The sequence below is a fragment of the Lathyrus oleraceus genome, chromosome 6 (genome assembly GCF_024323335.1).
Source record: "Lathyrus oleraceus cultivar Zhongwan6 chromosome 6, CAAS_Psat_ZW6_1.0, whole genome shotgun sequence".
In the NCBI taxonomy this organism is placed as follows: domain Eukaryota; kingdom Viridiplantae; phylum Streptophyta; class Magnoliopsida; order Fabales; family Fabaceae; genus Lathyrus; species Lathyrus oleraceus.
In genome coordinates this window covers 128,203,335-128,212,108 of record NC_066584.1, presented here as the reverse complement: position 1 = coordinate 128,212,108, position 8,774 = coordinate 128,203,335, and the positions used below count along the sequence as shown (strand labels likewise).

Here is an 8,774-nt window from a genome sequence, read left to right as displayed (position 1 = left end):
CTGCAACTCAGATACGATCTAGCGTATGATCCATTCTGATCTGTTATCCCCAGTGGCGTATGACCCATTCTAACTCCCCAGTGAAGTCGACGGCCTAATGAGTGACTCACTATACGGTCTAGCGTATGACCCAGTGACACCCATGACTTCAGATATCTTCTAAACGTACGACGTACTCTGAAGCTCTCATCATCAAACTTCCTAGATGGCATCTTTAAGCCCATCTCCATCAAGACTAACTACTTGACAAGTGCAAATTTTTGGGGCATTCTAAGTGTTCAATAATCTTCCACCTCCAGACCACGAATGGCGTACATACCATTATGACTCTCTCGGTTCAAGAATATCGAACAGGGGCAACTGTCATACTCCAAAATTTGCCCATTAATATTTTAAGACATTTTTCAGGGTATTCCGACTCATTTGTATGGCACTGATCTTAAAGGAACAAAGGCCCAGCTCACGAATGGCCCAATCCAGAAAATGGCCCAAACTGGCCTGTTCGCTACACGCTCGCCTAGCGAACGTTCGCTACACGTTCGCTACACGCTCGCCTAGCGAAGCTGACAGACAACAGAAAATTTCGGGCTTCATTCTGAGCCCATTAGGTCACAAAAAAGAGCATTATAAATACCAGCACTTCAGTAATGAAAAGGAGAACGAAAAACCGAGACGGAGACGGCCGGAAACCCTGGCATAGCAACCCCGGAGAGTAGCCCAGAGAAGTCGGAGTGAAGAAACCCTGACGGCCGCTCATCCGCGCCGAAGTTACCGCCGCCCAACTCAACCCGATACCAAAAGTGACTTGCCAATTCAGCATTACCATTCCATTGCAAACAGGTTTGTGTATCATTATTGTTTTATGCTTCCAATTTGTAAATCTCTAAATACGTAATGCATCATGATTGAATTTTTGGATATGTAATTAGACTTTGCATGTGAATTCCAGTACGCCTGAATATCCTGAGTGTTTGACCATATTATTTCTGTAATTGAATGCAATAAGGCATGCAGCATGCTGAGATCATACTGTTCTGAAATTCAAAACCCGCAGCCGCTCGCTAGCACATCGCTAAGCGAGCATGTAGCGAGCATTCGCTAGGACCTCGCTAGGCGAGGCAGAGGCGAACGGGACAGCCGTTGATATTTGTTATGTCCTATGCGTAACCTGATCTATTCTATGTTAATTATGCACTGTTTTGCCTGACATTCATGCTGCTGTGTTTTCTTTTGCGGTGTAATCCTCGATTGCACCCTGATTGGTATTCTAACCCGTTTGCTGAATTTTGTGAAGGTTCACATATCCCAGGAAAAGAGTGTTGTTTAGGCCTTCCATTTTATTTGTGGGATACCCTTATGAAGATCCACCCTAAATTGCTTAATTAATTTTAATGTATTAATTTTAATGTATTAATTTTAATGTATTAATTTTAATGTGGAGATTCATCCTAATCACCTAATTGACTTTAAAATATGACCTTTAAACATGTGATTTTGGACCTCTCTTTGCTGCCCTACGGTATTACGGTATAACGGTCATGTCCCGCGAATGTAGGGATACACTTAGCAAAGACCCTTCGGTTAAATCATCATAAAATAAATCATGGTCCCTCGGATGTTGCTTTCGAAATTACGATTTTGTCCCTTGATGACCCTTCGGTGTAGCCTACGGTTAAATGATGATCGTCCCTTCGAATGCTAAGGTATCCTTACAACTGTTGCCTTCAATGACCTATCGATGACCCTACAATGGCCCTTTTACATCCAAAGGATAAAATTACTTACTTCTCAATAGTAAGGACAGTTTTACCCTCATAAGGATAGGAAACGTTCATAACGACCTTAGGAAGGTATAACTCTCAATTGCTGGATCATAACCTAAAACATTTCCCACCCCTCACACTTTGCAAATCCTAGAAAATCACCACTCGGTATACATTCATACTAGAATCATTACCAAGTTACATTTTTCTAAACCGTTTTCAAAATCAAACGAGATAAATACTTTGTATACATTCATACGAGAATCATTACAAAGCTAAACTCTCTTTTCGAAACATTTTTTAAACAATTCACGAACACTTTTCAGACAAAAATATAAGTGATCTAGCAATTAAGAGCCCATGGACAACCATGGATACAAAGGGTGCTAACACCTTCCCTTTGTATAATGTACCTCCCGAACCCAAAATCTATTGAGGTCTTTTCTGTTCTTTTCCACCTTTCCTTATTGGATAAAAGAAAAGTCGGTGGCGACTCTTGCTATCCGCGACATTGCGATAAAAAGCAAAACACCCCAAGTCAGTTCACCGTATGACACCTGGGTCTTGATGCATGGATGGGTTTTGAGTTCTAGGGTCGGTCGGTCCGTCTAGTTCTATCTCACTTTGTAATATAATAGCATTTGCATGACCTTCCGGGTTTGGTTGCGGTTGTCCAGGAAATATGCCTGCAGAGCAGCACTAGGTGCTTGTTGTTGAGTCACTTGTGACATTTGTGTTTCCAACATTTTGTTATGGGTGGCTAATGCGTCTACCTTGTTTGCTAACTGCTTGATTTGCTCACTAGTGTGTATGTTTTGATTTAAGAAATCTTTATTTGTTTGGGCTTGGGTAGCTATAAAGTTTTCCATCATTATTTCTAAGTTTGATTTCCTATGAGCATTTTGAGTATTTGTGGCAGCTTTTTGATATCCTGGTGGTACAGCAGGTGCTTGGTTAGGTGCATACAATGTATTATTATTTTTGTACGAGAAGTTAGGATGGTTCTTCCAACCTGGGTTATAGGTATTTAAGTAAGGGTTTCCTTGAGCATAGTTCACCTGGTCAGTGGAGGTTTCTGTCAAGATTTAACATTCTGGGGCAGTATGCCCTTGAACTCCGCATATCTCGCAGTTTGGTGCTACGGCAGCCACGGTGGCTGCTGGTGTTATGGTCAAGCTGTCTATCTTCTGGGTCAGGGCATCTACCTTGGCGTTGACATGGTCAAGACTGCTTAATTTGTACATGCCGCCCTTCGGTTAAGGTTTCTCTATAGAGGTTCTTTCGCTTCCCCATTGGTAATGATTTTGGGCCATACTTTTGATGAGTTGATAGGCCTCGTTGTATGGTTTATCCATCAGTGCGCCACCTACGACGGCGTCTATTGTCAATCTTGTATTATACAAGAGACTGTTATAAAAGGTGTGAATGATCAGCCATTCTTCTAGACCTTGATATGGACAAAGCCTCATCATGTCTTTGTATCGCTCCCAAGCTTCAAAAAGTGATTCATTATCCTTTTGTTTAAACCAATTTATTTGGGCTCTTAGCATAGCCGTCTTGCTAGGTTGGAAATATCGGGCTAAGAAGACTTCCTTCAACTCGTTCCACGTAGTGACAGAGTTGGATGGTAGAGACTGGAGCCAAGCTCTAGCTCTATCTCTTAATGAAAATGGGAAAAGACGGAGTCTTATAGCTTCTGAGCTGACACCATTCGCTTTCACCGTGTCTGCGTATTACAAAAATACTGACAAGTGTAGGTTCGGGTCCTCAGTGGGACTACCTGAAAACTAGTTTTGCTGTATGGCTGACAACAGTGAGGGTTTTAGCTCAAAATTGTTGGCTTTGATTGTAGGGGCAACGATGTTGTTATGAGGTTCATCCGGTGAAGGGATTGCATAATACTTAAGAGGACGGTTTTGCACTTGTTCGGCCATCTCTGGTTGAACAACTGATTCAGAAGTAGGAATGTTAAGGTCAAGAAGATTTAGCTTGATGTGATGTTCCCGTATCAAGTCTCGTATCCGACGTTCTAATCTAAGATAACGCTCGGGTTCATCTAATTGTAGCTTTAATTTCTCGCCTTGAGAGCGAGTACTTGGCATACACTCGACAGATGTAGAAAAGGAAAAAGAATTGTTTGCCTAAGTCTATACTGGGTAACGCTAGAGTTACGATATCGACTAAATTAGTCACCGACAACGGCGTCAAAAACTTGATCGTGACTTAGTAAGTCTATGTGAATCGTGACTACAAGTGCACAGTCCTATCGCGTAGTTTTAAAGATTATCGAACCCACAAGGACTAATAATCGAACTTATCGTGGTCTAATGTTGCTATGTAAATCTAAGGCTGATGATTGTTCTATGATTGGAGGGATGAAGAGAAATAACTATAACGTAAATAGAAATAAGATATGGGATATAGGGGATATCGGTATGTAATACCTCAAACTTTGGGGATTCGATAGATAGTTGGTGTAATCTTATTGGTTAAAATATTCTTCAGTAGAAATTATTTATAGAAAGGACTTAGTCTCACACTCTCGTTTTTATTGACTCTGACCATACTCCTAAACTAGAATGCTTGGCTCTCGCGGTCTCATTTTGAATTTAAAAGTAAATTTTGAATATAAATAAAGTCTAATTAATCCTAAAGCGCTCTCGCTGTGTTTAGGATTAATGCCTAGTTTCAGCTATCTAGTTAAAATCTCAAACTCTCGTTCTTGTTGACCGTAACCTTAGTTTGTTTTGTACTCTCGTACGAAAAACAGTTTGATTAAAATAAGAAACTAAAAACCGAAAAAATAAGTTTTATAAAAACTAACACCAATTATTTATTGAATCTCGTCGTTTCAACGATCTTTACATACTGATACCTAAGGGTTTAGCCGGACATGGATCCGGTAACAAACATGGTGATTGGGGAATTAAACATGCAATAAGGCATAAATAAATAAAACAGTAATCAAAATAAAACCTGGATTGCAATTTAAGAACTGGAACTGTATCTTGAATCTTCGATTAAAATAATTCCGGCAGGCTTTGGCAATGAATAATCCTTACAATTGAATCCCAAACACGTAAAAAATAATAAACCGTAATAGTCCCCGATGTGGAGAAACTATCACTTTTACAATGGTAAGAAACTTCCTAGAAAATTAAAAGAAAAATAATGCTTTATAAAATTAAGCGTAAACTGAAAACATGAAGAAGAGCGAGAGTGTCCGTGCGAGTCTGAGAGGTCTTTTTTATATCCTTTCCATATTCCTAATTTGTAGCAAAAGTAGTGGAAATCATGGCTAAAAAAGTGGAGGAAAGGTAGGAAGACTAGGTTGTGGCGGTTGCCACAACCCTAGCTTCATGATGAGTGGTGAGCGCCACTATTGTAGCAACCGTTTTCCACTTCTCAAGGGTTGGTGGCGGGCGCCACCTCCCTCTTGGGCCTATGTGGCGGGCGCCACCTCCCTCTTGGGCCTATCTGGCTGGCGCCACACTCTTTAGATAATGGGCGCCACAAGCCCATTTGCTTTGGTGGTCCATTATCTCTTTGAAAACCTCATTTTCTTCTCCTTTCTTGCCTTTTTCTTTCCTTTTTTCTATTTTCCATTTTTCTTGCGGTAAATATTTTAATCGATAAATACCTACAATAAACATAAAATATTGTGTAATGATAAGTGTTAATCGAGTAAAAAGCAATGCATATGGAGCCAAAAATACGATACGTTTTCGCGTTATCAAACACCACCTCTGGTTCCATTGTTTTTGTTTCCATGTCCATTGAGTTCTTCATTTTCTTATCATTGTTCCCCCATTCTTCAATTGTTCCTTCAGTTACCATCACCTCCACTAATTGTCTTTTTCCAATTTCAACCTCCAACGCCTTTGGTTGAACTTGCTCTCCTTTCTTGACCACTTTCCGCCTCATCCATTTCTTTCTCTTACCGACTTTCCCTTTAATCATAGAAGCATCCTTATTCCCCTTATTTGAGATGTCTACCACTCCCAAAGATTCAGTTACCGATTCAATCTCTAAGCAATTTACGACAGGTTTGTTATACATCAATTCATTATTTGCATCCGTATAGATTTATTTACCCTTTTGTTGTTCAACCTCAACCTTTTCAGCCTCTTTGAATTTTTCTTTGTTCTCGCACCTACTTTAACTAGACGAAATATTGAAGAGACTCTTACTGCAATTCCCAAAGCTGGACTATTTCTTCCTCTGTTCCTTAGTGAACTTCGGAAGTAGGGACGCTCGAAGCCATAAGCCAAAAGCCAAATCCTGTTCTTCAAGATCTTTGTACCCTTCTTCACCCAGATCCCCACATACCCTCACAATCCTTCAACTATTTCCCAATTCTACCATAAGAAAAACAAAAGTTTGGAAGTCATTTGTACTTGAAATAGACTCTAAGGTTTTTCTCCTTGAAACGGACCACCGTGCCTCACTTTAACGATTGCTTGAGATCCATGGTTACCTTTAATATGAGAAAACGACCATTCCCATGGGTAGTTTAAATTATCAATGCATTTTTTTGGATGTTAGAATGAACTACATTTTTGCCATTAACGTCATTCTGAGTTGCAAAAATCAACGGAGATGCATCTCCAAAATTTTCTAACGTTTTAATTTCCAGAATCCTTAGATGCATCTCCGGAACTTTTCAGTCTGCTATGTTTGGTTTGATCTTATAATGTTTCATTTGTATAATACTTGTGTGGTTTACTTACAAGTATTGTGGTTCATAACCTAGATAGGTTGAGGCACGAAAGAATTGTGCAACATGCATCGATTTGGAGGAAAAAAGCTCGATCATCACAGGCACTTGTTTCTATCCTGGTTGATGTGAGGGTGTCAACTTCTGAGGCTCATGGATCTCCACCTCCGTCTTCTCGTAAGAGACAGATGTCACTTACTCAGGCATCTGAGGAACCAGAGGCACTCGAGACACCCGAGGCTCCGCAGGAACCTCAAGCACCCGAGGGGTTTGGAGAAGGTTTGTCATACTTATCGCAGATGCCTCTATACCCGAACCATGTTGTCAGACATGTATAGGACGGAGAGGTAAAATTCAATAGTATTCATTATTTTAAACATCATTATTTTTATAATATTCTAAGTATTTCGATGATGATTTATTCTCTTGCATGACCGTGATGTTTTAAAATTCATCATTTGTGGTCGAAAGATTAGATGTCTGCAACAATCTAATGAGAAATGATTTAAGGATATGATGCAATTATCTAGACTGAGAGACTTGTGCAATATCAGTTATGTTACGGTTAACCATGGTATGTTATATGCGTTTATAGATAGATGGCACTCTGAGACATCATTATTTCATCTTCCACATGGTGAGATGCCTATCACACTGGACAATGTCTTATGTTGCTGCATCTTCTGATCAGGGGGAGAATGCTAAACCACTGCAAGATTAACATAGATGAGGCATTGGAGATAATGGTAGACTATCTAGGAACTGACATAGAGGATGACATGCAGAAGTTATAAGCCACTCGAGGGGCTCATGATAGGTTTTTGATTTCTTGAGAGGTTGTATACACAACAGTTGCATGATGCAGAATAGGCTTCTGGTGATGACAAACAAGTTGCATAACATATGACATATGCTCTTATAGCAAACCTGTTGTATTTGGTTGACACATCCATTTTTATGGATATGGGTTCCACTTATGTGGATGTGGTCTACATGCGTTACTTCAATGACTTGGAGTGGATCCATGAGTACAATTGAGGAACCACTTATTTGGTATACTTGTACTCCAGATTAGCCAAAGGTTTATGTGGAAGACCAAATAGGTGACCAATATCATCACACTGTTGACAGTAATATGTATGCATCTTTTAGTGTGTAATTTTCGTAACACTTTTCCTACGTCCATTTCTATATCTTTTACTAATGATTCATATGTACCATTTCCAGGCTTTGATCCTCCAGAACTTCCCGTGCATATCGGACTGGTCATGTCTTCCGACCTACAATGAGGATATGCCTAGTGCTTATGCATTCCTTTCGCTCAGAGAGAATAAGACGATGAAGTCATATTTGTAAAGACAAAGAGTCAGACAACATACGATCGCAAGTTTCGATGATGACAAACGACCATCATGCACGTCTACAAACAAATGAAACACATTATCCACCATATCCTTTCTATGTTTGTCTAAACCTATTATAATGATCAAAAACATATGTGGACAAAGTGTAATCATGACGAAATGCATGAAAATCACAAAACACAGTTTTATGCAGATTTGAAGGCCATGAGTCGACCATAGGGGTCAGCTCAAAGCTCACGGGTCAGCGCAAAGCTCAGCAGAACTGAGATTGGTCAGCGCATGCTCCCTTGCATCGACCATAAGGGTCGGCGCATAACTCACGGGTTAGCACAAAAACTCCTTGCGTCGACCAGAAGTCAGCGCATGGCTAAATGAAGTAATCCTGGGTCAGCGCATAGAACCATGGGTCGACCATAGGGGTCGGCGCATCACTCACGGCTCAGCGCACGCCGACCTATGGTCGACCGCTCGTGCGTAAACTCAGTTTTCTGAGTTATTTCCAATATTTGAAATTCTGTTATTTTTAATTGGTTTTGTCTGTTACTATATATAGAAGTTAAAACACTGTCATTAACCAACATTTGCTAATTGAGTTCAAGTGTTCAAGGAAACAAGAAAGAGTGAAAAAGGTGTCCAAGACTCATCATCTTCATCTTCAACATTTCACAACTCATCATCAGCAAACAATTACTTTTGATGTGGTTCGTGATCGAGCAAAGGTGATAAGGTTCGAAGCTGTGATCGAAGAATCCAGTTCGGGTTGAAGCTTGTGGCAGGTTCTTTCTTGAATAAAACCGTTAGGGTTTTGTCCTCCAATACGGGTTTGAGTTTGGGGGTTTTTGGACGAATCGTTCTTCAATATTCAGCCGAGCGAAGGTGATTGAGAAGAGGAAAGTCTTCATCAGTCTAGTAGCGGATTCGGTGGCATTG

The 8,774-nt window shown here is 40.2% G+C and overlaps 1 non-coding gene across 1 annotated transcript; it reads left to right on the top strand.

Annotated features, from left to right (window-relative positions):
* Positions 1 to 3,206: 3,206 nt before the first annotated feature.
* Positions 3,207 to 3,313, top strand: LOC127098903 (small nucleolar RNA R71). Its single transcript, XR_007793587.1, has one exon. It is a non-coding gene; the product is annotated as a small nucleolar RNA R71 (small nucleolar RNA).
* Positions 3,314 to 8,774: the final 5,461 nt, after the last annotated feature.